This window comes from Haliotis rubra, unplaced genomic scaffold (assembly GCF_003918875.1).
Source record: "Haliotis rubra isolate DU_JTF1 unplaced genomic scaffold, ASM391887v1 Scf1063, whole genome shotgun sequence".
In the NCBI taxonomy this organism is placed as follows: Eukaryota; Metazoa; Mollusca; class Gastropoda; order Lepetellida; family Haliotidae; genus Haliotis; species Haliotis rubra.
Window position 1 is genome coordinate 249,210 of NW_025764963.1, and position 26,042 is coordinate 275,251.

At 41.8% G+C, this 26,042-nt stretch overlaps 1 long non-coding RNA gene across 1 annotated transcript; it reads right to left on the minus strand.

The window, feature by feature from the left end:
- Nucleotides 1-2,253: 2,253 nt before the first annotated feature.
- On the minus strand, nt 2,254-16,818 carry LOC124278766. The gene is made up of 3 exons (XR_006899180.1): nt 16,661-16,818; nt 11,446-11,451; nt 2,254-2,264 (listed from the first exon to the last, which is right to left on the minus strand). It is a non-coding gene; the product is annotated as an uncharacterized LOC124278766 (long non-coding RNA).
- Between the last annotated feature and the right edge of the window lie 9,224 nt (nt 16,819-26,042).

The window sequence follows — 26,042 nt, forward strand, 5'->3', positions numbered from 1 at the left end:
GGTTGAAGATCTCTTCGCAGCACTACATGGATCTGCATGGTTCACCCAGCATGGCGTTAAATCGGCCTTCTATGCTGTCCCAGTGGATGAGGAATCAGCAAAGTACACTGCCTTTGTGTGCCCATTTGGACTGTTTGAATACCAGAGAATGAGCATGGGTCTTGTGAACAGCCCTCTAACGTTTCAACGCCTGATGGACCAGTGTGTAGGGGACATGAATCTTAAGGAGCTGGTCGTCTACATGGATGATCTCATTGTCTTCGCTGAAGACATCCCAACACATGAAGATCGCCTCTTCCAGATTCTTGCTCGACTTCGCAAGTTTGGCCTCAAGCTGGACCCTGAGAAGTGCAAGTTCTTCCAAACAACTGTGGCCCACCTTGTTCATGTGTGTTCCAAAGAAGGAATATCACCAGACCCTAACAAAATTAATGTTGTAAAGGAATGGTCTGTCCCAACCAACATCGGTGAGCTGAAAAGCTTCCTTGGGTTTGCAGGGTACTACCGTCGCTTTGTGGAAGGATTTAGTCATCTCTGCAAACCATTAAATGCACTGACAGCCGGCTACATTCCAAGGAAGACCATGCTAAAACTCGGAAGAACAACCTCACCCTGAAGACGCCTTTTGGGGATAAGTGGACAGAGGAATGCCAAACAGCTTTTGAGAAGATCAAGGAAAAACTAACCACTCCTTCTGTGTTAGGCTATGCTGACCTGTCTCCCCCTTTTGAACTCCAAACTGACGCCAGTGGCACTGGACTCGGAGCTGTCCTTTACCAGCAACACTGTGGTAGCCTGAAAGTCATCGCCTATGCTAGCCGAGGTCTTTCTAAAAGTGAGGCAAATTATCCAGCACACAAGCGTGAATTTCTAGCATTGAAGGGCCTGTTACTGACAAGTTCCATGACTACCTGTATGGTTCGGAATTCACAGTCGTAACAGACAACAATCCACTTACATATGTCCTGAAGTCAGTGAAAGTTGATGCCATGGGAAACCGATGGTTAGCAGCCCTAGCAGCCTACAACTTTAACATCAAGTATCTACCAGGAGTGCAGATGACTGATGCAGATGCTTTAAGCCGCTTGCCACAGGAAGCTCAAGAAGAAGATCTAGAGTTTAAACAGGACACTGAAAGAATAGACTGGTTGATTGCTCGGAGCACACCCCTCGATGCTCCAGAATCTGGAGTGGTGGAGTGTTCCTCATGCTCAATCCGTGCATGGTTTGCATGGCTTTGTCAAAACCTCGAAGTTCGCGAAGGTTGTAAGGGGCTTCGTTCATCCTGGCCAGTATGTGGTCTAGCCCGTCTTGAACGTCTCTTAGATCGTCTCAATCCAACGTGCTCGCCGTGGCGCCGAGTTCGGTTCGAGTCTTTTGCAGATCTTTGTTCATGAGATCGACCTCTGGATGAGCTTTCAATTGCAGCGCCCCGTTGGTGCCAATTTCGATTTTGGAATAGTCTCGTCCCAACGGTTCAATGTAATTTTTATCTTGCCTCAATGCGTTGTAATATTCATCTGCGGTCTGCTATAAAAGTTCGTTGTTAACGGTGTCTCCCATGAAGGAGGTGTCCATCTGAGGGTCGGTGAAATCAGTCATCTTGATATTGTCTATTTAATAAATTTTATTAAACGTATATATTTTTTTAATATATAATGTCACAATACGGAAGAAAGCTAGATCCTTTTCGAAGATTAAGAGAGCCTCTCGCCGTCAAAGACGTGCGTCAGTCTGTGACTATCACCAATAATCCGAGCATGATAGATCAAAACCAAACGCTGTTGGTTCGATTCCCCAACCTGGGCGAGTATGACCTTATCGTTCCCGGAACGCTTCGACTGGCGTTTAACATCGCATTGACTTCCGACAACGACAAATGTGAACTCGTGCGGAATATCGGCCGTGACAACGTCAAGAAAAACGCCATCAAAATCAGTGGTAACGAGGTGTTGAGTATAGACGACAACGATGTGTTTTACTGTTATATAGATCTATGGAAAAGCAAGGGTGAACGTAATAATGATGTGTATCAAGGGATCAGTAAATCGACTCGGATGCGCGTCGGTTACGTCTTCACGCAAGATCAGCTCAACAAAATCAACGAAAAAGCCATCGCCGAAGCGTAGGGGACCCGGTTTTGCATGCCGCTTGACTTCAAGCTGCTCACGTTGTACGAGGACATGAAGAAAAAAATACACCTGGATGACACTAGCGACTACCCCAAGGACCACCCGATGCATGACACTATCAATAAAAAAGTGCTTGGCAAGATGAAGGATGAATGCGCCGGCACGCCGATCATGGAATACATCAGCTTGAGACCAAAAAATGTATACCATCCTGAAAGCAGACGATAATGAAATCAGAAAAGTGAAAGGCGTGAAAAAATATGTGGTGAAAAAACAAATCAAACACGCTAGATTCAAGGAAGCCCTGTTCAAGACTCGCACTTTCAAACATCAAAAGTGAGGGACACAGGATATACGGACTGACGATAAACAAAACGTCCCTGTCGCCGATGGACACGATACGTTGGATCGCAATCGACGGAATCAACACGTACGCGTACGGACACAAAAACATTGAACGAAAAGAATAAATATATATATATATCATGTCACGATATCAAAAAAAACCATTTATTACAGCCTGCATGGATACTGGAAAGGCGCGAGCACCATTCACAAGCTTGCCGAGATAGCAAGAGTATCACAAAATGAAGGCCAAAGCGTGGTTGGAAAAACAAGCCTTGTGGCAAATCTACCTACCGGCACCGCACTACGTACCTAGAAGAAAGTTTGACATGTCGACGCCCAAGCAGACCTCCTGTTTCTACCTCACGACAGGGTGAGACGTAAAAATTACAAGTACGCCCTAACCTTCGTTGACGTGGCCAGCCGCTACAAAGAAGCGGAGCCCTTAACCGAGAAAGATTCGACCCAAGTAGCTTGTGCGGTCGAGCGCATATACAAGAGCAGTCTGCTTACATGGCCAACCAAGCTGCAAGTCGATCCCGGACGGGAGTTCATGGGTGCCGTGTCACAACTACTAACCAAGCACGACGTTCAAGTCATCCATGGCGCGGCCGGATTTCATCGCAGCCAAGCCACCATCGAGAGATTCAATAGGACTTTGGACGAGAGCTTATTCGGACATCAGTACGTGCAGGAAATAAGTCTAAATAAACCCAACACCGAATGGGTCGTGTGGCTACCTCAAGTGGTGTCGGCTATCAATCACGAAATCACTCGTCTCAACAATGAAAAAACAGCCGACGCTATTAAATTAACGCTGAATCAGCTGCACCATTACGTAAGGTGAGGTGAGGTGAGGTGAAATTGGGTTTAATGTCGTGCTTGAGAATATTTCGCTCATATGAGGACGCGCATGCGTGTGTATGTGTATGTGCCGCTGTTTGTACTAGCCCAGACTTAAGCTGATTTTATAGTGCTAGCCCACTGAGATAACATGTTGCAGTGAAGCATGAATACCCCACTCAGACACATTATACTGAATCGGAGCCGACCAGTCCTTGTTGTACCCATTAATGCCGGGCGCCAGGCAGGGACCAACAAGTACCATATTTTAACGTCTTTTGGTATGACACGGCCGGGGGGCTTAGTAGTAATAGGGCCTAGACCCAAAGTTCTTACTACTGACTGATAGGGAGTCACGGTGGTTTGATGGTAGAGCGAAGGCCTTGTAATTCAACGACGCGAGTTCGACACGGGGTATTGGCGGAAATTTTTGCAATTGAAACAAGCATTGTCGTTGCTAAGCCAAACAAAGATGGCTGCCGGGATAAGTCTTCCCGGCGTTGCTAGGCGGTCACCCAACCTAGCAACTCGACAGCACTAAGACCAGGAGGTGAGTGTTGTCCATACTATGTCGGATATCTAGTGAACCAGGGAAACATTGATGTGGGATAAATGAGACAAAACAAACTAACAATTTCTCTGGCTGTGGCCTGTCACACGCGGGTATTGAATACAAAGCAAGGCACACAGCCGTATTGTGGTTGCTGGCTGGTTGTAGTGAAAAAGATGTTTGAAACCAGACGCTGAAAACATTTTTAGAAGCCACAATCTATTATTTTAAAATCGGATTACATAAGCTTGGAAAGCGTATGAGTTACATATAGCAATGTTAAAATCTACAAAAACAGTTTGCTTGATGTGCATTGATCTAAACAGTAGCTCTCGCCTAGCTGCTCTCGCCTGACTGCCTACGGTCGGGTTGACCTAATGTGGGCTTCTTGAAAAGTAGTAGTACGTTGAGGGTTTATTATTTTTTACAAGGTTATGTTACCATCAACAAAACAGTTTAAGGTGAATCTTTGATGAGATCTTTGTTCTTGGTAAGGAAGAATTGAATGATGTGTTGTCGACCTTGTTCTTTTTTTTTTCTCGTCTTCGCCGATGTCAGCGGTTTTCCCGAGTCTTGGTTCGAATCTCTTCTTTCAATCGGTGGTATTTCGCGATTTCCGATATCACCAAACGAAACTCTTCCTGCTATCAGTGATCGCGGTGGAAATATGATCATCAATTGGTTTAACTTGGCTTCGGACAGAACCCTGATCTCGTCATGCCTCAGCGCTTTCCGTTGCAGACGACGTGAAATGAATTTAAGGGCTACTCCCGCCAGCCCCAATACCCCGGCGGTTATTTCTAACCCGAGTACGACGGGTGCGGCCACGATGGTGGATAATTAGCCAACGCCTGCTCTGCCTAATCCCATGGTAGCTGCCACGAGAGATGTGTCCACACCGTCGATTGCATTGACTGCCCGATGGTATTTTTTGTGCAATCCGAGTCGCACGTCGCGTTCTCGTTCCAATTGGTGTTTAATTTTGCTGATCTGTCGCAAACGAAATCCATCCACGGTTTCGAGCGTTTGAGCCACTTCGTCCATGGCCGGATACATATATTAAAAGGTAAGAAATAAGCTTGAATTGATCCGCCATCAATATTTGATGAATGTACTTTAAGCTGATGAGGTGCATGTGCTCGGATAAATGAATGTAGTCGAGTAAAATGAGAGGCTCTAGGAAAACCATGACCCCCTCGAGGCTTGTGGTGGGGGCTCTTCCTGGTTGTATAAAAATACGACAACGTTTATAATGATGGCGATAACTGTAGAACCTTGTATCGCTCTGATCCACGTTTCTGGGATTTCATAATTATGATTTTTTTTCAATAGCATCAGTTTATATTCGGGTTCCAGACGGGTGACTAACATATTACCCGTTTGATCTGGTAACGTTGATACGTACACCGTCTTTTCGTTGAATGGACTAAACCTATCCCGTAGAGCCCCATTATTTTTCAGTTCGATGACATCACCATCCTCATCCATGACGAGATAGGGGTAGGTCAGGATGATCCAGTTCAAGTCGACCATGACTTCTCGACGTTGGTACACCTTGTTTTGCAAGTGCAGGACGTACTAGGCGTTTTCCGTACCGGGTTCGTCGAATCCTCGCATGTCCCCGCGATCTGAGAACGCAATAGCGGCAATTTGATTCAGGTTTGACACGTCGCCCATGGTTATGCTCGTATTATGAAAGAGTCTTCAATTGATTCTCAGACATCGCGCTTTAAAGTATCGTAATACTTGTGCACAGCCTGCTTTAAAAGCTCATTGCCCACGGTGTCCCCAATGAACAAGGTGTCCATGGCTGCTGATGCATCATCGTCGTTGTTCAGCTGGTGTATGTCGAAATCGTCAATGGGAATATCGTCTGCCATTTTTTATATTAAACTAATAATATATACTCTCCCAAAAAAGAAACGCATATAGGAATTTCAACTGTATTTTTATGTTTATTTTGAAACATCTTGTAGGCTTTATGAGTCAATGAAATACAGCCAAATTGTACACTGGGAATGCTGACTTATCCGTCTTTGGCACCAACTCGAGGAAAATCAGTTTGAGTGTCACATGGAGACGTGTGGTGGCGCTGAAGTCAATACCTCGTGTGACCACCGTGGGCATCCAGAACTGCACGGCATCGCCTCAGCATCAAACAAATAAGTCTCAGAATCTCGTATTGCCCAATTGCAGCCCACTCGAGTTGCTGAAGTGTCTGGGGCTGAAGGTTACGGCGCCGCAACCGTCTATCCAGGGCATCCCAAAGATGTTCGATCGGGTTTAAGTCCGGTGATCTTGAGGGCCAGGGGAGCACATTGACGTTGTGGTTCTGAATGAAGTCTCCAGTGTTACGTGCTGTGTGGGGCCTGGTATTGTCCTGTTGAAACAACTCCGTCTGGCGATCAACGATTGGAAGGAGGTGTGGGCGTAGGATTTCGTCACAGTACCATTGAGCTGTAAGGTTGCCCTGGATCATCACCAAATCACTTCTCCTACGGCAGGTGATCGCTCCCCACATCATAACACTTCCCCCGGCCGAATCTGTCCACCTGGGGAATGCAAGCGTCGGCGAAATGTTCACGTCGACGTCTGTACAACCGCATTCTTCCATCGCGTCGTTCCAACAGAAATCGTGATTCATCATTCAGAACCAGATTCTACGCCATTTCGGTAGGTTCCAGGCGTTGGTGCACAATTGAACTCGGTAGGTTCCAAACGTTGGTGCACAATTGAACTCGATGTCGACGATGTTGTTGTCGAAGCACAGGGCCAAAATAAGGTCTTCTGGCACGTAAACCAGCCTCTCTCAACCTGTTCCTGACGGTCTGTGCAGAAAGCCTCCTCAATCCGAGTATTGTCGAGCGGTACTGGTCGCCGTAGCTGATATGACGGTTGTTTTCACTTAGACGTGGCATTTTGCGTTCGTCAACAATATTCAAAATACAGTAAATAATCGACAGACAGCGATCAACCTTTTACACCCATCTGATCCCCAACTTTCACGTGCATTGCATGTGAATTGTGTATTCTGTGACACTACACGCCGAAATTAAAAATGATGCTGTTTAATACGGGTATTTTACGGATGGTGCGTTTTGTTGTGACGTTTCAAAACATAAACACCATAGGACTCATAAACAGAGCAAAGCCTTTTGTAAAATGAATCACGCTTTAATTCATTGCTACATGAAATTGCTATTTTCATGATGCGTTTCTTTTTTGGGAGAGTATACTTAGTTTCAATATAAACAATGTCGCAGTATGGAAAAAGCTAGATCCTTTCCGAAGATTGAGAGATCCGTTCGGTGTCAAAGCTGTGCGTCAGTCGGTGACCATCACCAACAATCCGAGCACGATCGATTAAAAAAAACCGCTGCTGGTTCGATTCCCCAACCTCGGCGCGAACGACGTCATAGTCCCCGGCACGACTCGACTGGCTTTTCACATCACGTTGGAGTCCATGAACGACAAATGCACGATCATGAACAACCTGGGTCGTGCCATCGTCAAGAAAACCACCATCAAAATCACCGGGAACGAGGTGCTGAGCATAGACGACAGCGACGTGTTTTAATGTAAATCAACCTGTGAAAAACCTCGGAAGAACGCGATGACATGGAGTATCAAGGTATTAGTCGGGAATAACGACGTATCGAACGAAATCCGTGTGGGGCACCATTTCACGCAAAACCAGCTCGGCAATATAACGGCAGGAGAAAAAGCCGTCGCTGAGACATACGGGAATCGTTTTTTCATACTGCTAGACTTCGAGCTGCTCGAGGGGCACATGCCTTTCTACCAGGCCGTGCTGGGCAACAGGCTGGAATACGAACTCACGTTCAACGACTACGGCAAAGTCAACTTCACGCCAGGCGGCATCGAGGCCAGCTACATCGTTGACAACATCTCGTTGGAGTTCGACATGGTCAAGAGCACGGAACAGGCCCGGCAGATTCGCACCCAGTACTCGGAAAATAGGTGTCCATCCTGTACGACCGCGTTTTGCGGCACCGGACAATCGTCAAGAGCGACAGTTTGTGGAACATCAACCTGAACGTGCCGGCTCAATCGATGAAAGGTATCTTAAGAGGCAGAATACGAGCCATTTCGAAGAGACAGCAAACTCACTTGGAATCCCGAGATCACGAAAGTGGAAGTGACCGTCGAGGGTGTGCCCAACCAGCTGTTCAGCCAAGGCATGCGAGCTTACCAGCAGTGGGACGAGATAAGAAAACTACCGGCCATCAAGCGACACTCGCCTGACGTCAACGACATCGTCAAAGACCTGGGTTTCACCTACGTGATGCTCAGTAGGTACCTGGATAAACATTACGTGCTGAGGCCTGACATGCGATCCACGGACGACTACATGGCAGCGGACGTGTTATCGCCAACGGCAGCGAGGGGATCACCATCCAAATCACCAAAAAAGTTCAAAAATCTGGTCGGCAAGTTAAACGTATATTTGTACGTGATTATGGCCGCGCAACTCAATAGAGAAAATGGAAGATTCGTGCAAGCCATTTATTGATTTACCTAGCGATCCCCACTGCACCATCGTGTGTGGGGAGAGGCGGGTACGTCAAGACGGCATTCGTGCATGACATGCTGGAAGGATTCCTTATCGTGACGTGTTCGACCACATCGTCATTCTCTGCCCGACTTTACTGGTGAAGACCGTTGGTGATGACGCACCCGGACGTGCACAAAATCGATCCTAGAATTCGTCTGCAGGACTGGTTGCGAGCTTACAACGACAAACTGAAAGGAGAATCGACGCTGTTTATCCTGGACGACTCCAGTGCCAACAAGGAGATGATTAATAAACGAGACGCGCTGTCGTACCTGGCCTTCTCGGGCCGACACACGAAGCACAGCGTTTGGGTTTTGATGCAGAAATTCAACTCGGTGCTGAAAGATTTACGGGAACAGATGGGTCGCCCTGCTTCACTCCAAGGACAGGGATTTGTTTGAGTACTACTTGTGAGAGAAAACACGTGATCCCGACCAAACAAGAATGAGAACGAGTGAAGAAACAGCTCGCCAAAACGAAACACGCCAAACTTTTGTTGAAAACTGACCAACCCATGCTAGCTTTTAAGCTAAATTCTAGCAAATTCTAGCATAACTCATGCAAACACGATGTTCGAAACTATCGTTGTGTGCAACTTTACTTTCATCTCACTGTGTTTCGAGTACATCGCATTTTATTTTATTAGACTTAAAAATCGTTTGTTACATTATAAGATGCAGTGCGACGAACAAACAAATGTTGGATAACGAAAATAATAATAATAAATAGGACAAGCGAGAGAGACTGGTGGCGCTCGCGGTCAGCGGCAAAGCCAAACAATACTTGGGTGGAGGGGGCGACCACACTCCCAATAAAATTCACAAAATGCCAGCTGACGAAATCGACAAGCTGTACGCGAGATACGAAGCAAGACTCAGTGCGGAAATGACGAAAACCATAGGGTCTGTCATAACGCAAGTCTACGCCGGCGTAGCGTCTTACTTCCTTCCCATTCCACCGGAGCGTCGACTTTACCTGTGGGATGATCTCGAGAAAGATCCGTTCATCGACCATACTTTGAGAGCATGTTTTTAGCTCCGATGACCGCGGCGATCATCATGGCAAAGCATTGTCAATTAAAAGAAGAAAAAAATATTAATATACAACATGGATGCGCACCCGGAGGAGAAAACGCCGACGGAGGAGGAAGCAACGACGATACCGACACCGATACGACTAGTCACCACCACCAAGAATTCTAAAAAAGTCGCTGCTGGTAGAAAAGATAATAATACTCCGTGGATTGTTGCCGCCATGGCAGCAACGGGATTAAGCGTGTCCGTCGTCGTTATGCTGCTATATAATAATAACAAGCCACCACCAACACAACAGCGGCAGACGACGCAATTAGAAACCTCTCGGCGACGAACCCACCCTCTCAGTTTTACACGCCTTCCACGAAACGGAAAGACCAGGAACTGATTTTCGTGGCGACCGCGTTAGACTAAAATAATTAGACTAAAATATATTTATGTGTGTATATACATAAAGATGGGAAGATGCGCACCGTATAACTACAAGTACGTGCTGCTAGGAAAAACCCAAACCTGCCGAATATTGCGGCATACACATGTCTATACGAAAGAGTTTCGTGAATTACACGTGCGAAATGTGCGGAGTGGGCGTGAAATGCCATTATCGTTATTGCAAACCCCACGGAGCGGACGTGGTACAAAGCCATCTCAACTACTTGACGAAAAGAGACTATCTCAATGAACGCAACCAACTGTTCAGAATAAAAGTCTATCGTGCATCGCTTGTTATTTTTTTTTAAAGTCGGTTGAAAGTTTAACTATCCAACTTACTGACGGGGTTGCTAACATTTAACAGCGAGACATACTTCTCACACCAAACAAACTAATAGAGATTTTAACTCGCAGCCGAACATAGCGATGAAAATCCTATTAGAGATTTGACTTCACCCCTTACTATAGCGAACAACCTATTAGAGATTTGATTTTGCATCTGATTATAGCGAACAACCTATTAGAGATTTGATTTCGCATCTGAATATAATTATTTTTTCATTTAGAAAAAGTTTTTCACACATTGATATTGCAACGATGTTTACCATTCGAGAACTAAAAAGGATTGCCCAAAAACGCGGAGTGATCGGTTACTCCCGTTTGAGGAAACCTCAGCCTTTGAGATTGCTCGGCATTGTCGACGAACTTCCTCAACCCACGGTAAACAGCTCAAACTCCGAGCGAAGGAGCGTGGGCTCCGAGATTATTCGCGCATGAGGAAAGCCGAGCTCGTCGAACTACTGGAGGAACACAAACCCGTCGAACTATGGTTCGTGCGGACGAAGCACGTCGTAGGTAAGTATCTGATAGGCTGGAGAATGGACATCGACAAAAACATGGACGTCGATGACATCAAACCCCCTGATCGCCGACAAAGTCGCCTGGGAACTGAACGAGCTGGGAAGCCTCAAATTTCAACTCACGGTGAGAATGTCGCTGGACGAACAGCAGACGGACGGCACCACCGAGCACATCCAGCATTACTTCAGAGTCAAGCAATAAGTCGCGACTCAACCCGAATCCATCGACGCGTCCATCGACACCTCGTTTGCAAAATTACAAGAATCCCTGGAACGCTACACGCACATGGGTTCGGTCTGGGTCGTGGACACGATCGACACGGTCTACCTGGACATTGCAAACTACGTGCCGTTCAAAGGAGGGTCGTACCTAGACTTGCCACCGTACTACAAGAAAAAACAAGCCATGGTCAACGTCAAAAAATAAAGGCGATGATTGCATGAGGGTTGCGATCAGATCCGCAAAGTTTCCGGTAAAAGCACATTCAGACAGACTTTCTAGCTATCCCGAAGACGATGGGATCAACTGGGACGGCGAACCCACACCCATATCCCAGGTCACCGACACCGAACGACGACAGAGCAATCAATATCTTCGGACACGATGGGAATAAAACGATCGTGCACAGGATCAGCTCTCTCACAAACGAACACGGCAAGACGATCAATATACAGTCAGCTCTCGTTAATCCGACACTCATTAATCCGACAAAAAATTAGGGAACCATTTAAAACAGTGATAATTACTTTCGTTAATCCGACATTCTCGCATTCCGACTCCGACACACCAATCTGGCAACTGATTATTGTAAATACATTGTAAAAACATTCGTTAATCCGACAAGGGAGAGTTCGCACAAACACAACATTGAAATCGAAATGCAAGTTCATCATGCATGCATTCAGGCATAAATTGCCGGCTTGAATGGCAATCGTTCACTAGTTTTCTGAACACAGCAGAGACAGAATCGACTTTCCTTATTTCTACAAGAACGGATACGCGCGTTATGAATGCCATTCTAAATGCACGACTACTATCATTCAGCCAAACGTTACACCACACAAGCATAAGTAAAACATAGCCTGATCTACAGGTTCTCTACTCATTACATATTACAGTACATTTTATCACGTCTTGTTTATTAATGTCTTTAATATGCAAACATAATTCATCAATATTAGTACAATTATAATACCATAAGCACATATTGACAAATATCACACTTCACTCTAACACGTAAAGGTGTATACATCCTATACCGAATCTAGGTGACATATTATTACGATGCATCTTTTCATTAAACACATTTCTAAAACGTATGCATGATACATGATCGTGTACTCTGCATTATATCCTGCTGGTGAAAACAGATTAAGAACAAAATACTGGATGGTGATTTATGCATTTAAACGTTTATCGACCATTTAATTATGACATGGTCACAAAGGGCGTATGGCACGTGGACAGTTGGACTGTACCGGAAACAGATAACGGGGATATGAAAGTCATGTTTCTGTCACATGTTCCTTTCAAGACTAGATCTCAAAGAAGCCGTGCGTGATACACTGTTGAAGAAGGAAATATCCCATGTTTGTATGTGCCGATGTGTCCTGTTCTGTGTACAACTTTTACAATCACAAAAATTACGTGTGACAAATATGGCGACGTCCTGAGTGGGTAATCACATGCATTTGCGTGTTTAAAAAAAACAAAAAAACATTATATCTGTATGATAGAAGCGTTTGAGAATACTGTGCTAAAGGTACATACAGTTTTGTGCTATTCATCAACACGTGCATGTCGCAAGGGGTGAGCAAAGGGGCTGTTTGGTTAGGCACCGACTGGTAGGCACCGTATTTTAATTCGTAGATTCGTAGATTGGCCAGAATTGGTTATTTGTTTTTCCATTATGCAGCAAGAGTATTTCACTGGTGTTTAACAACATTAGTTAATACATTAAATGCTCTCTTAGGTAGTTGTTGCTTCTTTAAGTTAAATTAGTCTTCCACGAATTATCCTACTTTCCAAGTCTGTTCTCGGTCGTTGTCAATGTGATTGCCATAAAATCTTGAATGCCCTTTGCAGTGACGACCCGTCTTCATTATTGACGACGAGACATCGCCATAGGTCGCCCTTTCAATTAACGGTGCGCATGTGTAGTAGGTGTGTAAATCTACGCACATGCAGAAATGGGTTCACTGCTCCATTGGTATTATAGGAGAGATTTCACAATCCACAACCTCATCAGACTCAGTCGTTTTGTGCAGAGCTGCGTCTCAAAAACGTACCCAAACTTCAAAATCCCCTCTCATATCAAGCTTGCAGGTTGTAAAGTAAATGTTCAAAGCGACGTTAAAACAAACGTGCTCAACTTGTTCAAATCTATGTTGCCTCATTATATTTTTGGTGTTGAAGCTACCGTGATTTCTAGGAGGTTAATCTTGGAGTATGTTTATTTCAAACACTGGCGTTTAATCGCAAAGATAATATACTTCTCACAAAACAATAAGCAACAATTATTTTCTGTGTAATATCCTTATCAATCTCGATAGCGATTTTTGCCGACATATTACTAAAGGTAAATATTCAAAGAATTTATTTAAACATATTTTATCAGTGACGAAACGGATGAGGTACAAGTAATCCAACTTAGGTAACCATTTCCCGAGTATTTACAACATGATAAATATACAACAATATGCATGTAACATAGAAAGAAATACAGTACAGAAATGGTAGAGACCTTTGTACAGAGATAGTTATTACGACATATGAAAATATTTACAGCATTCAAGAAAAACGCTTGCAATTTTATATGTAATGCTGAAATGCTTTAAATATTGCATGATTTTAAGTATATGTTAAGTTCTTGCTGCCATTTAATAATAAATCTAAATTTAAAGCATCATCATGTACTTGTAATTTTAAAAGCTTTAACATTTTCGTTCTGTGTTCGTTATATAGAGAACACGCAAACATGAAGTGACAAACATTTTCTCGTAAATTCCCACATTCACATTTTGAATCTGACCTAATGCCAACATTAAAAAAAATCGTAATTCAATTCACTTACATGATATCTTAAACGAGTATTAATAATATTTTGTTTGCGGATACCTGTAGAAACAAACGCTGGTGCCATGACTATAGGTTTCTTCAAATATGATCTAAACGTCTCTGGTGATGGTAACATTCGCTTTTCTAATGGGATATTATTCCATAACACTGTCGTTGATGGGATAAGAGATTGACATCAGTGTTTAAGTCTAGATGATGGTCTTACAAAATTTTCTAAGGTCATAAGTTGTAGAGTCACGACCAGTCTGAGGAAGTAAATCTATCAGATAAGAGGTGCATTACCACATTTTATTTTATGATATTACGTTAACTTTCTTCTTTCCCCTACGTACTGATAATTTTTCCCACCCAGTTTCAAAATAGAGATATTTAAGTGGTGTATATTTTGGTAAACCAGTGACAATACGGGCTGCTTCCAGTTGTAGTTGTTCTAGTCTCAATGTCTGTTCAGAATTACACCCATCCCAAACCTCGCAGGCATATTTAAAATGTGGCCTGATAAACATAATATAAATCTTCATCAAAATTTGTCTACTTAGTAAGAATTTTAATTTACGCTTGGAGTTTATCATCTTCGAGCTTGATATTACTATTTGGTCAATCTGCTTATTCCATTTCCCATCTGCCGAAAACGTTAGACCTAAGTGTTTATGTTCGTTTTACTTCACATTCATCAAAGTATAAAGTTATGTTATTACTTTGTTTCTAAGGGTAAAAATGATAGCTTCTGTTTAGCTTCTGATTATATTTAACCAGCCAGAGTTTTCACCAAGAGCTCAGCTTCTGTAGGTTGGTGTTTGAAGTAGACTCAAGCAGTCTATGATCAACTGATGAAAATCCAAGTTATGTATCATCAGCAAACAGACTTGTCAAAATTTAGTTCATCAGCAGTGTCACTTATGAAAACAATAAAAAAGAAATGGACCCAATACTGATCCTTGGGGAACACCAGCTGTCAAATATACCAGCTTGGACAATGCTCCATTCTCAAAGACAGATTGCCTGCGATTGCTTACATAACTTGATAACCACTGGAGCATGCATCCTTTTCAACCATACATTTCCAATTTACACATAAGCCCCTTGTGCCAGACACGATCGACGGCTTTGGAAACATCACAAAACACCATACAAAATATTTCCTTATTATCCAAAAATAGACATATTTGATTGTACAATTCAAATAATTGATGTACAGTTGAGTGGCCTTTTTGAAAACCAGCTTGATACTGATAAAGTAAATTATTACAATTAAAATAATTATACAAATGTATTGACTACTCTCTCAAATACTTTTCCCGCACAACTTATGAGAGATATTGGTCTGTAATTTGAAACAATGGAGTGGACACCTTTTTTAAATAGTGGCAAAACATGTGCTACTTTCCAATTACTGGGATAAGTAGAGGATTGCAGTGAGTAATTGAATAAGAGACATAACATTTTACTTATTGAATGAACTGTTTTCTTGAGTAACTTATGGCTTATTCTATCTAGAGCACAAGCCTTTTTCTCCGGTAAACATTAAATGATATCAGAAATTTCCTTTTGAGTTATAACGATGTCACATAACTCCTTATCAGTGCGTTTCCCAAAGTATGGTAACGTTTTATTGCCATCTTCTAACTTAGATACAGATTTTAAATATTCATTCAACTTTTTCAAAATGAGTGAATAAGGATGGCCCTTCTTCATTGTCATTGCTTTTTAGAGGCGATATATCTGACGTTACTTCTGATTTAGAATCAAAGAATACATCAAAGAATGCATAACCTTTAGTGACTGTCAAATTGATTTATCTGATAACATTGACAAAATCCACCGAACATAGCCACCCTCAGAAACAACATGCAAAATGTGTGGTATGAATGTGCTCCACTCTTCACACATACATGGACCATGAGCGGTGTAAACCTACCTGTAATCATTCCTCTGGTACAACAAGCGGGTCCTAACTTCATTTTTATGGATGATAATGCCCGTCCATGGATGATAATGCATGAGAAAGAGTTGTTATTGATGTTGTTTAGATCAACAACATCAAACATATGGACTGGCCTGCAAGGTCACTTGATCTTAATTCCATTGAACATGCTTGGGACATTATTGGAAGTTGTGTTTATGGTCTCAGTGTTCACCCCCACCCCAAACCTTGAGTAGGTGTTACAGAGAGAATGGCAGAACATTCCACAACAGCAACTTTAAAGACTCATTTGGTCAATGCAAATACGTGTAGAAGCTTGCAATCGTGTCCATGGTGGTCACACGCGTTACTGAACACTGCTTCACTGTCCAAAACTGACTTGAACCTTAATGTTAACATTTTGCTCCATCAAAGCAGCACATTTTGCACGACTGTTTAACGGGTATATGCATTTGATGATCTGTAAGTCTAATATTGCTCAATACCATTTCATTTCATTTTGTTAATCGTGTGTACATATGTTTCAGCTTTCTCTTCCATCATTCAATGATTTGCAATTCCAATAAATGAAAATGTAACGCGACTAAACATTTGTGTTGCTTAGCTTTTTGTGAGGAGTATAATTTTGCACATAAGAAACTACCATGGCGTTTAAATGAGGAAATACGGTACATCACTTCCGGCTTCACTCCCACTTCAAGCTGACATGCTGTGAAGTAACTGAATGTTTGGAGCGTATATCACATGTCATATGTTTCTGCTATGTCTTTACTTGAAATGTCGTCCATTCGAATCCAGAAAGGTCCACTTTCCATAAAGCAATCGTAGACTGTTGTTTGTGTCAGAGCATAGGACAGACATCTTTCCTTTGATTTGCGGAGGGACTGAGTTAACATTTAGAGTCACAGCGGCAGTATTTCAGTCATACCGTGACTAGAAAAGTTTGCATACATTATAAATACATATTTTCATCATTATAAAATCCAGTCATCAAAGTCTTGTTAAATAACGAGACTGTCACAGATGCTGTTTATTACTAGTTATGTAACCATTAAACATTAATATAAAATCATATTTAACAATACAATACAAAAATGAGGCCGAGATCCCCATACCAGGGATGTTTTGCTCACTTCTGCCTGAGGGTTTGATATTTTAATATCTTTCCATAAACCAGACCATGTGAATACTTGAGTAGTATACTTTAGGGGGGTTCTATTACAGACCCCCTGAGAGTGTTATTTATGGCTAATTCAGCTCCCAGCGACCCCTAAAAATCATAACCACGAGCGGAGGTATCGTTTGAAGTCCTTTTCAGTATCCACATATAGGAGCCTAAATCTCTAGGGCACCGGCGAGTTTCGGCAGCCAATGTCAGAAGAGGACCAAGCAAGTATAGCTTCTATCTAGTTCAAAAACATACAAACATACACACAAACGAAAATCCACTTTTTTGCTAGTCCTGATGTCGAAGGGGTGCCCGGGTTTGGCCGTACAAACTGGTTTGGGCGTTTCTGTCTTCTCGTCAGCCGATGTGCCGGTCGATGCAGAGTGCTTCCAGGTCATGTGGACGACCTTCCAGACAAACACGGCAGCAAGGAAATGGTAGGTTTACTTTTGGGCCGAGTGTAGCACCTGCCCCACCTTCTGAATATCCAGACGAGTTTCTTCTTTTTCTTCCTTTCTATTTCCTCCCGGAGTTCGTCGGCGTCATCATCTTTGCCCAGCCTAGACAAGGTGTTGACCAACATATTCGTAGTTTGCTCCACACGAGTCAACAACATCATGGCGTTTTGCTCCGCACGGGCTTCGATCTTCCCCAGGCAGTCGTAGAAGTCCTGGAGCTATCTCGCTAGGGGGCTAGAGAGTCGACGGTGGATTCAGGAAAAAAAAAGACATACGTGAGCCATGTCACACACGTACAGAACCACACCAGAACCTTCGGCTGTACCCGAGCGACTGTCATCAGACAGATGCAACGACTACGACAAACGGGCAATACGTCAGACAGGACTAGGAGTGGTCGAGCACGTGTGTCAACGCCCTGTGGTGATCGCCACATCCAGACAATCCATCTCAGAAACGTTTTGTAACGACAACAACAGAAGCGACGGCACTAGGAGGACGTGTCAGTCGACATACCCTGTACCGGCGACTAAAAAGAACATGGTATTCGAGCATGTCGACCCTACCGCTAAGTGCATCTGACTCTTCCAAACCGACGTAGTCGATTGACATGGGTCAGGCCAGTTGGACGTTGGCAGATAAGTGATTGGCGACGTGTAATGTTCACCGACGAGAATATGTTTAGCCTGTACAGTAATGACGGCCGGACTCGTGTTTCCTAACGTTTAGCGCACAATTTTTGCATTCAGCAAGTCAGACCATCAGGAGCCGGTAACGTGATGGTGTGGGGAATGATCTGCGGCGATCTCAAAACGAGAACTGTGATTATTCATGGCAACTAGAAAGCTCTAAGATACAGAGATGAAATTTGGCGACCAGTTGTATTGCCATTTATCAAGCAACAACCACGTGGCATTGTCTTCCAACACGATATACAGCAAGGCCTCATACAGCAAACTCTGACAAACATCTTTCTGCAACCTTGTTGATTTGATTAAAAATTCAGACTATGATACCACGTGTTTTTCAGTGTCAGTCAAACGGTACTTTCGACTTTGTATGAAATAAAATTGTGCACATTTGCTGTAGAATTGAATGCTATATTGAAAACAAAACAGATGTTCATGTATATATGTTTTTCTTTTCTTTTCAAGTTTGGTCAAACACACTGTATACTAGTTTATTTCAAGAGGAAGCCCACGAAATGTGTCTAATCCAAACGCGTCCACGCATGTCCACTTTCCACAAAGCAATCGTAGACACCTGTAAGTCTGTGTTGCAACATCGACCATACGATCAAAATGGCTTTTTTAAAACGGGGTGCAGAGTTAATCTGGAGACCCTTAGTGATTTCCGCGGTTCGTAGGTCAAAGCGCCACTGGCTTCTGAATTTAATGTCAGTTTGTTAACGGTGGTACACATGTGGTCGCGGAGCATACATATTAACCAGACAATCCAGTGATTGACAGCATGAGCATCGAACTATAACTGAGATACAATGACATGCATCAACCAAGTCAGCGAGCCAGAGCAACCGTTACTCGTCTGTTACGACAAGCATGGGTTGCTGAATACCAGTTTTACCAGGATCGTCATAGGTATCCTGGTCTGGTTTCTAATATCGATCATAGACGTGGTTGTTTGCCAAGGCCACCCTGTCATAAAAGGGATCATAATATGAGTGGAAATCTCTTCCAAAGTTTGCAACTTGGATTAAAAAACAAACTGCACAAGTTACATTCATTACTTCTCGCACTGACCCTGAAGTCCATACATGGTGCGACCCTGAACATGTCCAGGGCGTCATGGAAAATATAGCTTTTAAACATCTTCAGAATAGGCCGATATACAGCCAAAGAGAACTTCCAGGCAACAAGCCTGGTCCTGTTCTTATTGATAAAACAAATGAATTTATTTATGACATTGAATTTTCTGTTCTTTTTGACTGCAACATGATTGTCTAGATTCAGGAAAAACATACTAAATATGCAGACCTCGCTTTTGAAGTGTCTCGTTTGCATCCCAAGCACACTGTCGTCAAGCTACCCATTGTTCTCGGTGCCCTTGGTTTGGTACCTCCTGATCTCTTGGAGCAGATCAGGAGAGTGCCCGGGTATACTTATGGCAGTGTGTGTGTATCAGAATAATGATACTTTAACCAGTGATATGCATCATCTGAGGAAAACTATCCCGAATGTTGTTAAATTCATAAATACGACGTTTTATGATTTTAAAAAGCGCTACGTTGTACACCATTAACTCACACAGCAGCCTTAAGTAAAACTAAACTTCATTTCGTAATCGATGAGGTATTTACCAGGCGTTTATGACAGACATACGTCTAGTTTTTAACTGGTAACCGACGTATATAACCTTCCCCTTCTGGGTCATTATTGTGGAGGTTTCACAAACATATTCACTTGGATGGATGCATTTGGAGTGGTAAATCAGAACATATAGTTCACATCTTTCACGAAATGATGGAAGTGCATCAGCAGTAAACGAATCAGTAATACTTACCAACAGTGTTCAAAATGTGATCGAAGGTTTGCTCGAAGTATAGCCGTGAACGACGCCAGTAGCTACCTTTATACGGTTACTCTTCAGTTGTCATTTGTTACATTATCGAGTGAACCCGCCCACAACTGTAAATGATTCCGTCACATAACCAGTGTCATTCAACAGACAAAGGGGAGAAAACACGTGACGTCCTACTGCAAAATGTACAGGTCTTTGCAAAGCCGGGATTTGGCGTTGACTTGATTGAAATACACATGCATTGCATGATCCATAACGCTTTTTAATGTCCTGTAGATAGGCAACTACTCGTAGCTCTTTTGTTGACTCATGTTCAGTTGGCATAAACGATTTCTTGCCCTTAGATTTATTTTATCTGATATCAGCTAGATGTGGTGTACATATGTCATTCCAACTTGTCCCAGTTGGTTTAAAGTACTTTTCTGAAATAGTGATACACATTTCAGATCATACGTTAGCACGTATATTTCACAAACGGCAGCAACTGTCTTTGCACACGCCCGTAGATGGGATTAAAGGAAAATATACTTGCTATTGAAAAAAATGTAATTCTTCTCTTTATCTTCTCACCATTAGGACGTTATATGACCCCATTTGACCCAGATGTATCTCTAAATCAATACACCCAAAGGTTACAGAGTCTTGACCAATATTGAATACATTGTTTAACAACAGGTAATTGTCATAATATAATATAAGATAATCAACATTTGATGTATTCGTCATGTTTTCTTTTCATTCTTGTGAATGCTGTTGATTACTTTCTGCTAGCTAATGAGATTATATCTACTATTGCTGTAATTATTAACAATCAAAATCGTTAAAAGTGCAGTTAGATATTGTTACTCAGTGGATCAGTGTGCTATCGATATTCATTTTCAACTTCCTGGGAAGTATGCAACTCAAGTTGCCTTGGCGGCGCTTTAATGTAAACAGTCCAATCCAATTCATCTGAATAAGTACCCATTCTACAGCCGTTTGAACAGAGACAACACGAAAAAGGTCACTTTCTTAAGGTGAACAGGTGTGTTACACATGCTTGTATTCGCAATCATGAACTACCTTGTACTGCCCATTTGCTACATAATTCATTTCTCCAAATGTGAAGTTTCCCGGGGTTTTTGTGTTCAATGTATCAGTTCTGTGCACAGGGTTAGCAAGAATGGTTTATTCGTCAGTGTTGAGGGGATGAGAGAGCGGGTGAGTCTAATTTTACGCTATATCAGGCACAATTCGATAAAGGACAGCCAGCATTGGACACAAAGTCATGTCAGTGGTTAGTAAGTGAGGCAGCGGATGAGTCAGTATGTATTTATATCTTAATCACAAAACGATAAAGGACATCATGTACTCGTTTTACTCAGAATGCTTGATAAAACCTACTTAAAGGAAAGCATGCAGATATTTTGATATCCCATAAGTACCAGCACTGTTACGACGTAAATTGTAATAAAAACGCAAATTGTAATACTTGCAGCAAATTGTAATACACTTGACGTAAATTGTAATAAAAACGTAAATTTTAATAAAAATTGACGTAAATTGTAATACGCAAATTGTAATAAAAATTGACGTAAATTGTAATAATTTTCGTTGCGGTAAAATGCAATAAATATTTACGTAAATTGTAATAACAGTTTTAATCACTCGTAAATACGAGGGTGTTTGTTTATCGTTGCATTTCATACATCAAATAAGCTTGTTAGGGCGATAACTCAAGAAAGAAATGATACCAAGGTATATTGGCGAGATTCACCGACACAAGTGAAATGAGTGACCTTGAGATATATTTCAAGGTCACAGCAAAAATCTGAGGGTTTTGCCAATATAAAGATTGTTAGCGCGATAACCCAAGAAAGAACTGACAAATCTTAGCCAAATGACGAAAATGATATTCGTCCTGATATTTAATCGATATAAAATCTCTTACTGTCCTCTGTATCATGTCTTTTCGCAAATATCTTTTAAGGTTTTGATATGTATAAATATAAAGTGGGATTGGGTGGGGGTGGGTTTCTAACGGGTATATCAAATCAAATCAAATCAAATTAGACATTTGTATAGGGCTACATATCCAGAGTCCTGCTCATGTGGGCTTAGTCGAATGCTCGTTTGAAGAGGATGGTTTTGAGACAAGATCGGAAACTGGTGATATTTTCCGTTTTCTGACATTTTCAGGTAATCAATTCCAGAGTACAGCACCCGGTCTGCTAAATGATCTGTCTCCGTATGTTGTGGTTCGGACAAATGGAATAGCCTAGCTGACTAGCAATGAAATGCATCACAAACTAAACTTCAGGAAACAAAATATGCAAGAAACATTTTTGTATGTTTGAGTTTGGTAGAGGTCGGCTAGAATCAAACTTAGATATTAAATTGCACAAAAAGGCAATTTGAAACTACAATTGCTTGTTCAAATGACTCCCCCTTCGGTTTACTGAAAGAACTCGAGAAAGAAATGATGGATTTTGTTCAAATTTGGTACCAAGGTTTATTGACGAGATTTACCGACACCACTTGCATTTAGTGACCTTGAGGTCATTTGAAAGGTCACAGCGAAGGTGTAACAGTTTTGCACATGCCAAGCTTGGTAGCCGCGAACTTAGGAAAGAATTAATAGATTTTGATCCAATTTTACATCAAGGTGTATTGGCGGGAATCCCCCTACACCAATTGAAACAAAATATGCAAAAAACATGTTGTATGTTGGTAAAAGTCAAACATAGATATAAAACTGCACAAAAAGGCAATTTTAAACTATAATCGCTTGTTCCAGTGACTCCCTCTTCATGTTTACTGAAACGGCTTGTTTTGGGGAAAGTACCCACCCCCTTTCAGTTGACGTCATCATAAGGATATAACTCATCTTAAAGTTTTCACTTATTCATACATTGTGTCAAGGGTTCAAACTAAATACTGAATGGTCACACAAGTGTCAGCTCTCAATATGTTGTATATCTGGACACAATGTTTTTGAAAATTTAAAATGAGGGTGTCCTAAAAAAAACAGTCCCCGTCTAAATGTAAATCAAGCAATCCAAATCTTTGAATGCTGATGATGACGGGAAGTCATCCAATACTATGCTGAACATATTTTATATGATACTATCTGAGGGTATACCATTATCCAAGAGATAGCGCAATAGTGCAGTTGTAAGGCGTCTGCCTATCACGCTGAAGGCCCTGTTTCGAGGAGGCACCGAGGTTCGGTTCCCGAGATGGGCACATTTGCGTAGTATCCTTGGACATGATACTTAGATCTACACTGTCTCAGTTCACCCAGCTGTAAAATGGGTACCCGTGAGTATGTGCTGGCAATGTGAGTGTTTACTTCATTGCGCCTAACATGCAGCATGGCTGTACAGTCCCTACGATAGTGTCCTATGATCGGGGATAGTAATGTACGTAGCATCGTGAGCAAGCAATGTGCCTGGATGTGAGCGCCATATAAGCGGACTATTACTATTACTAGATACCAAATGGGAGATCGTTTTCCATTTTCTGCAAATTTGCAAGAAACATAATACCCCAATGTTGTGATAACTAATATCTCGTTAACCACATTACCCACATGAAATTTTGGATATGACTTTGCTAATGATTCCTTCAAAATAAAATGGAAGCTTCTTTTCAAGCATTGGACATCGAGAATATAGTTAGTTTGACTACTTTTTCAACGCCCCCTCGTAACATACATAAAAGAAATGAGAACGTCTAAGGAAAAAAGCATTTCGATCTCTGAATACTTCTGAGCTATTTAAATACAAAAAGCAAAGGAATAAAGTAAATAATCTGAAAAGAATAGCCAAGGGAAACTTTTATTCTAATTTTGATAACTATTTATCACCTCAGTCTACTCAATCAGGTGGTTAGTACTTCATCGGGGCCCACTCCCCTTGTCACTGATGATTCTGGGATACCTTCAGTTTTTACAGATTTGGATAAAGCTCAAACATTAAATGAATATTTTGTATCTGTTTCAAATGTTACTGATGGCGGCAAGACTTTGCCACTTGTTAGCCATCGCTGTGTTAACAGTATAACAAATGTCATTAACACGCCACAATTTAATTCTGGACTCACAAAAGTCCAGAAACTCTCCGCACTGTGGGTACTTTCTGACAAGTGATTTGACAAAATTAAACATGCAGTTGTTATGAATATATGCCAAGGATGAAAAAATGAAAAAAAAAATTGCGAAAACTTTAGATTTAAACTCGCTCGCCCATGGGCCGTCCCATGGGCGAGAATGTTTAAGTTTGCTCAGAATTCATGTTTTGGAGGTTGTAAATGAATGAGTGTATGTTTATAAGCATCATGACACAAAATTCAACTCATTTTGACTTAATTCGACTAAGTTAGAACGATATTAAAAACTCTCGCCCATCAAATTATATATTCTGTGAGACATGAAATGTAAAATAGTGAAAAAAAAAGATTTGTCGTAATGTTGCACTGCTGTACCTTTACCCGTCGGAGAAGTCCTTCTCAAAAGGTATATATTCCGTTGTTTGGAGCAGGCCTATATGACTATTACGCCCCAGTGCTGCTAAACAACTCGTAGACCTTTAGTCTGACATAGACGCAGACCTTGCATGTTCAAGTTCACATCTGATAGGGGCCGAAAAAATTGAATCCGACATGAATGCAATATCTCAGTGGGTTATTGTTGTCCTAATTAAGTGGAGTGTCTTCTACAATATTGGAGACAAGTGTATCGCTGTCCTTCTGATATTCCCCCGAACGGAAGCTCTACCCATTTTAGGTACAATGTGCATGTTACAGAATAGTAGGGAATAGTCTTAAGACGTTTCAACTTTGACCAGGATTCTCCGAACTTGTAACAGTCGTTTGAGAGATCAAAAGAGAAACGGGTAGTGCGCGATGTATCTGACGGACGTATGTGGAGAACGTTTGAAGAATGTTACTGTATAAATACAATAATTGAAATACCAGTTATGTTTAAAAAGTACCCTCAATCTGATAGCCAGAGAGATTATTGTGAAGGATCGCAGTATTTATCTTCATAAACGAGCCAAGATAAAAGTACATGCCATTCATCCCCATATTATATCCCTTCTATATACAAGGGAATCGTTGTTACAGGTAGGGCAAACACTTTCTTCTATAGGTATCTGCCGGTTTCACGCTACATACATGCATTCGGATTATTGAGAAAACTAGCGACGCAAGGTCTCCTCCATCCCACATATAATTGTATACATACCCAGTGATTAGTGATAGCGTTGAAGCAACTTATTAAAATTTACGACAGACACTATCAGCTGCAGTAGTACTGCCATCCCTAGCATCGTATTTATTACTCTCTTACATAAGGTGAAATATCACAGGGTTGTCATGGTAACGATAATTTGGCATACTTTTTTATTGTCTTACTCTTTAATCAGCGATTAGAATTTAAATCAGTTTTGAGGTCAGCATGTTAAGAGAAAAGAAGTTGTAAAACGAAAAGTATTGTGATCGAATCTATTCGCCTTTGTAAAAGCAAGTTTCAAGCCACCTATATAAAAATCTGTTTTCATGATATATATCTGCTAATTCGTGGCATGATTCCGACCATATCATGAGCATGTGTTTGTGAATCATAATCAAATAGTGATGTTACAAGGCGTCCATGCCGCGTCAACAACACATGCAAACGCACGAGAATTGCAATACGAGCCCCAACACCAATGATTCTCAGTGACCTGGAGACACTTGTGATTGAGCGTATGTATATTTTCCAGTTTCAACCAAATGTACATTCGAGGATATCGAAATCTAGGTTAAGCTATTTGAATCATATTTACAATTAAAAGACCCAAACAATGGTCTGTTGTCCAAATTGTTGGTTTTCCATACCTCGTCCCAGTCTGTATCCCAGTCACAGACCGATATTATTTGACCTTCTGTCCAGCCCTTACTGTAATATGCATACTGCAATACTGTATACAACTGTATGTTGCACATATCCTACACAACGTATTATGCATGTAGTCAATGCTATGCTAAGCAACGTCAACTCGTATTCAAGATTACACCTGGTTAGAGATGCAAACAAATGTGTATTCGTATGTGCATTTTAATGAAATGAGAAACCAAG